The sequence below is a fragment of the Musa acuminata genome, chromosome BXJ2-2, assembly GCF_036884655.1.
Source record: "Musa acuminata AAA Group cultivar baxijiao chromosome BXJ2-2, Cavendish_Baxijiao_AAA, whole genome shotgun sequence".
NCBI lineage: Eukaryota > Viridiplantae > Streptophyta > Magnoliopsida > Zingiberales > Musaceae > Musa > Musa acuminata.
Genome location: NC_088339.1, coordinates 30,839,823 through 30,847,576, shown reverse-complemented (window position 1 = coordinate 30,847,576; position 7,754 = coordinate 30,839,823).

The window sequence follows — 7,754 nt, the reverse complement described above, 5'->3', positions numbered from 1 at the left end:
TGCGCGTGAGGCCGAGGAGCCGAGGCAGCGAGGCTGCTTGCTGGCTGCGCGTGAGGCCGGGGAGCCGAGGCAGCGTGTTGCTTGCCGGCTGCGCACGAGGCCGAGGAGCCGAGGCAGCGAGGCTGTTTGCTGGCTGCGCACGAGACCGAGTGGCCGAGGCAGCGAGGCTGCTTGCTGGCTGCGCGTGAGGCCGAGTGGCCAAGGCAGCGAGGCAGCAAGGCAGCGTGCTACTTGCTGCGCATGAGGCTGAGGAGCCGAGGCAGCCTGCAGCGTGTTGCTGCGCACGGGGCCGAGGTAGCCTGCAGTGTGTTGGTTGCAGCGTGTTGCTGCGCACGGTGCCGAGGCAGCGAGGCTGCTTGCTGGCTGCGCGTGAGGCCGAGGAGCCGAGGCAGCCTGCAGCGTGTTGGCTGCAGCGTGTTGTTGCGCACGGGGCCGAGGTAGCAGCGTGTTGTTGCGCACGGGGCCGAGGTAGCAGCGTGTTGGCTGCGCATGAGGCCGAGTGGCCGAGGCAGCGAGGCTGCTTGCTGGCTGCGCACGAGACCGAGTGGCCGAGGCAGCGAGGCAGCAAGGCAGTAAGGCAGCGAGGCTGCACCGTACCAGCCCCAGAAGTCGCTGCTGCTGGTGCAGGTCGGCCGCAGTGGAGCAACCAGGGAGAAGGCTTATGTACCGTTATTCCGGGCCCTCCTTCTAGCGCCATTCTGATGCGGTCTGCACCTGTTTAAGCCGTGGCGTCGGGGTCGTCGCGGCTTGGTTCGGGTCCGGAAGGCGGTGATCTCAGTGGGGGCGTTCCTCGGGGTCTCCCGGCGGTCGAGCACGGTGGTTCGGGTCGGGAGGAAGCTCCGTCGCAGCTCCTGGAAGAGTCGACCGTCTGGTACCTGCACAAAGGTCGGGCCGAGGCGCTCGACCCGACCCCTCCGACGGCTAAGTTAGCGATGTGGAGGGGGTTTTGGAGGAAGAGATGCCTCCATACAAGTGTGGAGTGTGAGTGTGTCCTCCCCCCCATTCCTCTTAGCATGCGAGGGTATTTATAGGGGAGGTTTGATGTTACCTGACGTAGCTATCTGCAGGGCAGGACTGTACCCTTGGTGGCGTCTGACATTGCCACTGGGGCTGCGTGGGAGGCCGAGCTGCTGCAGGGTATGGCGAGCCTCGGGCAGTGTGTCACTCAGGGGGATGCTGTCATGGCGTGTCACATCACCATTTTTGCCTCTATCAGTATTAACACTAAACATTGGTAACGAGCTACCTAATAGTCGTACAATGTTGCACAACAAGGCTACATAATAATGTATCCACATGATACTGCAGGAAGAATATGAACTGTGGCTTCCCTTGGTGTTGTCTTGATTTGCTTCTGCATACAGTTTAATGAATCTGCACTGTCGACACCCTCGTCACTTCCGTTTATGTTCTCATGGTTATTGCCAAAATTATCATCACTCATATTGCAGAGGCTATCGGCTGTAGGAACTGAAGTATCAAGTTGTGCGACATCTAACAAATTGATTCCTTCTCCCTCGGTTAATCCGGGATCTTCGATCCACTCTTCTGCGTTATGATTGTCCACACTTACAGGATCATATCTGCTTCTTTTATTTGCCTTGATTCCTGCTGCCACTGATTGCCTAATTGCCTTTGTTGATAATGCCAAAGAAAATTGGAGTACCAAAATTGCCTTTGTTGATAATGCAAATTATAGCGGACAAATTTCAGATCGTTCAGCCTCTCTTGCTCCAATCTGTTCTTACTTGAATGGAGATATGCATTGGCATTGCAGGCCCTATCGGAGGTAGTCATAATACATGTTTGGCTCAATATCCTAACAGCAAATCGCTGGAGATTTGGGTGATCTGATCCAAACATCGACCACCATGTAGCTGGACAATAAATATTCCATAAACGTAATAGTTACACGGTAAATTCAAAACCAAGGAAAATGAATCTTTGGGTAGTAAAAAGAGTCAACTACTCAAGATTAGAGTTAAAGAAAACTCACCTGGACATAACGTTTCTCTTCCCCTTACTGCCATTGGTCTTCCAAAATCTCCTACAGCATCTTCATAAAAAGCTTTATGCCTTGTTATATTATCTTGGTCTGCTACATCAGGCTCTAAAGTCTCGATGCAATCAAGTAAACCTTTTTGAACAACATTACTCATAGAAAATTCTGGGTTATAATATATAGCAGGGTTAAGATAATAAGCTGCAGCATGCAGAGGGCTGTGGAGCTCATCTTGTACATGATTCACAATGTCTAAATATGGAGAGTAATCACATTCATGGTTATCAAATGCCAAAATTATTTCTTTCTTTGCCTTCTCTATAGCATCATATAGAAATCCCATAGAAGCTCTTTCTCCACCATCTGCAACATTTAGAACTGTAATGAGGTGGTTCATGACACAATGTTCTTTACGTCTATCCCCAGTGTTTGCTTAGATAGCTCTGACTGCTCCCATAAGTTACATGTAAATATCTCTTGAAGAGATTCTTTGAGCATGAACATATTCTGAAAAGTCAAATAGTCTGTTATAAATGTAGTCATGGAGGGTAATACTATATCTCTTCCTTCAGTTATATCATTCAATAAATCAAGGACCCAGGTGATAGAGGCAAAAATGGTGATGTGACACGCCATGACAGCATCCCCCTGAGTGACACACTGCCCGAGGCTCGCCATACCCTGCAGCAGCTCGGCCTCCCACGCAGCCCCAGTGGCAATGTCAGACGCCACCAAGGGTACAGTCCTGCCCTGCAGATAGCTACGTCAGGTAACATCAAACCTCCCCTATAAATACCCTCGCATGCTAAGAGGAATGGGGGGGAGGACACACTCACACTCCACACTTGTATGGAGGCATCTCTTCCTCCAAAACCCCCTCCACATCGCTAACTTAGCCGTCGGAGGGGTCGGGTCGAGCGCCTCGGCCCGACCTTTGTGCAGGTACCAGACGGTCGACTCTTCCAGGAGCTGCGACGGAGCTTCCTCCCGACCCGAACCACCGTGCTCGACCGCCGGGAGACCCCGAGGAACGCCCCCACTGAGATCACCGCCTTCCGGACCCGAACCAAGCCGCGACGACCCCGACGCCACGGCTTAAACAGGTGCAGACCGCATCAGAATGGCGCTAGAAGGAGGGCCCGGAATAACGGTACATAAGCCTTCTCCCTGGTTGCTCCACTGCGGCCGACCTGCACCAGCAGCAGCGACTTCTGGGGCTGGTACGGTGCAGCCTCGCTGCCTTACTGCCTCGCTGCCTCGCTGCCTCGGCCACTCGGTCTCGTGCGCAGCCAGCAAGCAGCCTCGCTGCCTCGGCCACTCGGCCTCATGCGCAGCCAACACGCTGCTACCTCGGCCCCGTGCGCAACAACACGCTGCAGCCAACACGCTGCAGGCTGCCTCGGCTCCTCGGCCTCACGCGCAGCCAGCAAGCAGCCTCGCTGCCTCGGCACCGTGCGCAGCAACACGCTGCAGCCAACACACTGCAGGCTACCTCGGCCCCGTGCGCAGCAACACGCTGCAGGCTGCCTCGGCTCCTCAGCCTCATGCGCAGCAAGTAGCACGCTGCCTTGCTGCCTCGCTGCCTTGGCCACTCGGCCTCACGCGCAGCCAGCAAGCAGCCTCGCTGCCTCGGCCACTCGGTCTCGTGCGCAGCCAGCAAACAGCCTCGCTGCCTCGGCTCCTCGGCCTCGTGCGCAGCCAGCAAGCAACACGCTGCCTCGGCTCCCCGGCCTCACGCGCAGCCAGCAAGCAGCCTCGCTGCCTCGGCTCCTCGGCCTCGTGCGCAGCCGGCAAGCAACACGCTGCCTCGGCTCCCCGGCCTCACGCGCAGCCAGCAAGCAGCCTCGCTGCCTCGGCTCCTCGGCCTCACGCGCAGCCAGCAAGCAGCCTTGCTGCCTCGCTGCCTCGGCTCCTCGGCCTCGTGCGCAGCCAGCAAGCAGCCTCGCTGCCTCGGCCACTCGGCCACTCGGCCTCATGCGCAGCCAGCACGCTGCCTTACTGCCTTGCTGCCTCGCTGCCTCGGCTCCTCGGCCTCGTGCGCAGCCAGCAAGCAGCCTTGCTACCTCGCTGCCTCGGCTCCTCGGCCTCGTGCGCAGCCAGCAAGCAGCCTCGCTGCCTCGGCCACTCGGCCTCGTGCGCAGCCAGCAAGCAGCCTCGCTGCCTCGGCCACTCGGCCTCATGCGCAGCCAACATGCTGCTACCTCATGCGCAGCCAACAGCAAGCAACCCGCTGCCTCAGCACCTCCGCCACATCCTGCCGAGCCCCCCCTTAGAGCAGCCTGCCCGCCTGAGCGGCGTCACTCGGCCGCGGCCTGCCTGTGCCGAGCTTCTCGACCATGCACTACCGAGCTCCTCTCAGGGCGGCCTATCCGCCTGCGTCGCGTCACTCGGCCGCATGGCCCTCGCGACCATGCCTGCGCGGTCAGCCCGACGCACGTCGTGCTACTCGGCCGCATGGCCCTTGCGACCACACCTGTGCGGTCAGCCCGACGCACGTCGTGCTACTCGGCCGCATGGCCCTTGCGACCACACCTGCGCGGTCAGCCCGACGCACGTCGTGCTACTCGGCCGCATGGCCCTCGCGACCACGCCTGCGCGGTCTGCCCGCCTGCGTCGTGCTCCTCGGCTCTTCGGCCTCACGCGCAGCCAGCAAGCAGCCTTGCTGCCTCGCTGCCTCGGCTCCTCGGCCTCGTGCGCAGCCAGCAAGCAGCCTCGCTGCCTCGGCCACTCGGCCTCATGCGCAGCCAGCACGCTGCCTTACTGCCTTACTGCCTTGCTGCCTCACTGCCTCGGCTCCTCGGCCTCGTGCGCAGCCAGCAAGCAGCCTTGCTGCCTCGGCTCCTCGGCCTCGTGCGCAGCCAGCAAGCAGCCTCGCTGCCTCGGCCACTCGGCCACTCGGCCTCATGCGCAGCCAACACGCTGCTGCCTCGGCCTCATGCGCAGCCAACACGCTGCCTCGGCCACTCGGCCTCATGCGCAGCCAGCACGCTGCCTTACTGCCTTGCTGCCTCGCTGCCTCGGCTACTCGGCCTCGTGCGCAGCCAGCAAGCAGCCTCGCTGCCTCGGCCACTCGGCCTCGTGCGCAGCCAGCAAGCAGCCTCGCTGCCTTGGCCACTCGGCCTCATGCGCAGCCAACACGCTGCTACCTCGGCCTCACGCACAGCCAGCAAGCAGCTTCGCTGCCTTGGCCACTCGGCCTCATGCGCAGCCAACATGCTGCCTCGGCCACTCGGCCTCATGCGCAGCCAACACGCTGCCTCGACCACTCGGCCCCACGTGCGCGACCAGCCCGCGCGTCTCGGCCCCTCGGCCCCGTGCGCTGCCAACGCGCTGCGGCCAGCCCGCGCGCCTCGGCCTCACGCGCGCTGCCAGCCTACGCGCCTCGGCGCCTCGGCACCTCGGCCCCACGCGCGCGGCTCAGCCCACGCGCCTCGGCCCCTCGGCCTCACGCGCGCGGTCAGCCCGCGCGCCTCGGCCCCACGCGCGGCCAACCCGCGTCAGCCCCTCGGCTGACGGCGCAACCCGCGCGCCTCGGCCCCATGCGCAGCCAGCACGCTGCCTCAACCTCGCGGCCAAAACGCCCGCGACGGCCCCACGCGCGCGACCAGCCCGCGCGTCTCGGCTCCTCGGCCACGCGCGCGGCTCAGCCCCAAGCGCCTCGACCCTTCGGCCCCATGCTCGGCCAGCCCGCCTCATTTGCTCGGCTGACAGCGCAGCTTGCTGCCTCGGCCCCATGCGCGGCCACCCCGCGTCAGCTCTTCGGCTGACGGCACAACCTGCTACCTCGGCTCATATCCCGAGCCGCTCCAGTTCATTTCCCGACTTGCGGCTCGGCGATTCAGTCATATTACGAGTCGCTCCAGTTCGGTTCCCGACTTGCGACTCGTCGGTTCAAACATATCCCGAGCCGCTCCAGTTCATTTCCCGACTTGCGGCTCGACGATCCAGTCATTCCGAGTCGTTCCAGTTCAGGCTCCGACCTGCGACTCGTCGATCCAGTTATTCCGAGTCGTTCCAGTTCAGGCTCCGACCTGCGACTCGTCGATCCAGTCATTCCGAGTCGTTCCAGTTCAGGTTCCAACCTGCGACTCGTCGATCCAGTTATTCCGAGTCGTTCCAGTTCAAGTTCCGACCTGCGACTCGTCGATCCAGTCATTCCGAGTCGTTCCAGTTCAGGCTCCGACCTGCGACTCGTCGATCCAGTCATTCCGAGTCGTTCCAGTTCAGGCCCCGACCTGCGACTCGTCGATCCAGTCATTCCGAGTCGTTCCAGTTCAGGCTCCGACCTGCGACTCGTCGATCCAGTCATTCCGAGTCGTTCCAGTTCAGGCTCCGACCTGCGACTCGTCGATCCAGTCATTCCGAGTCGTTCCTGTTCAGGCTCTGACCTGCGACTCGCCGGCTCCTCGGCTCATAGCCCAGGTCGCTCCAGTTCGATCTCCGACTTGCGACTCGCCGGCTCCTCGGCTCATAACACGGGTCGCTCCAGTTCGATCTCCGACTTGCGACTCGCCGGCTCCTCGGCTCATAGCACGGGTCGCTCCAGTTCGATCTCCAACTTGCGACTCGCCGGCTCATAACACGGGTCGCTCCAGTTCGATCTCCGACTTGCGACTCGCCGGCTCCTCGGCTCATAGCACGGGTCGCTCCAGTTCGATCTCCAACTTGCGACTCGCTGACTCCTCGGCTCATAGTCTGGGTCGCTCCAGTTCGATCTCCGACTTGCGACTCGCTGACTCCTCGGCTCATAGTCCGGGTCGCTCCAGTTCGATCTTCGACTTGCGACTCGCCGGCTCCTCGGCTCATAGCACGGGTCGCTCCAGTTCGATCTCCGACTTGCGACTCGCCGGCTCCTCGGCTCATAGTCCGGGTCGCTCCAGTTCGATCTCCGACTTGCGACTCGCCAGCTCCTCGGCTCATAGCACGGGTCGCTCCAGTTCGATCTCCGATTTGCGACTCGCCGGCTCCTCGGCTCATAGTCCGGGTCGCTCCATTTCGATCTCCGACTTGCGACTCGCCGGCTCAACCTGCCTTATGCTCCTCGGCTTCGTGCTGCTCGAGACGCGTTCGCGCGACCGGCCCGTCTGCGTCATGCCCCTCGGATCCGCATGAACAACCCACCTGAAGTAAGAAGCCATGCATCGGACTCCCTGCATGCAAAAACCGACGCATAGCTCCTTTCGGGGGGGGGGGCATATGATAGAGGCAAAAATGGTGATGTGACACGCCATGACAGCATCCCCCTGAGTGACACACTGCCCGAGGCTCGCCATACCCTGCAGCAGCTCGGCCTCCCACGCAGCCCCAGTGGCAATGTCAAACGCCACCAAGGGTACAGTCCTGCCTTGCAGATAGCTACGTCAGGTAACATCAAACCTCCCCTATAAATACCCTCGCATGCTAAGAGGAATGGGGGGGAGGACACACTCACACTCCACACTTGTATGGAGGCATCTCTTCCTCCAAAACCCCCTCCACATCGCTAACTTAGCCGTCGGAGGGGTCGGGTCGAGCGCCTCGGCCCGACCTTTGTGCAGGTACCAGACGGTCGATTCTTCCAGGAGCTGCGACGGAGCTTCCTCCCGACCCGACCCACCGACCCGAACTACCGACCCGACCTCCCGACCCGAACCACCGTGCTCGACCGCCGGGAGACCCCGAGGAACGCCCCCACGGAGATCACCGCCTTCCGGACCCGAACCAAGCCCCGACGCCACGGCTTAAACAGGTGCAGACCGCATCACCAGGCATG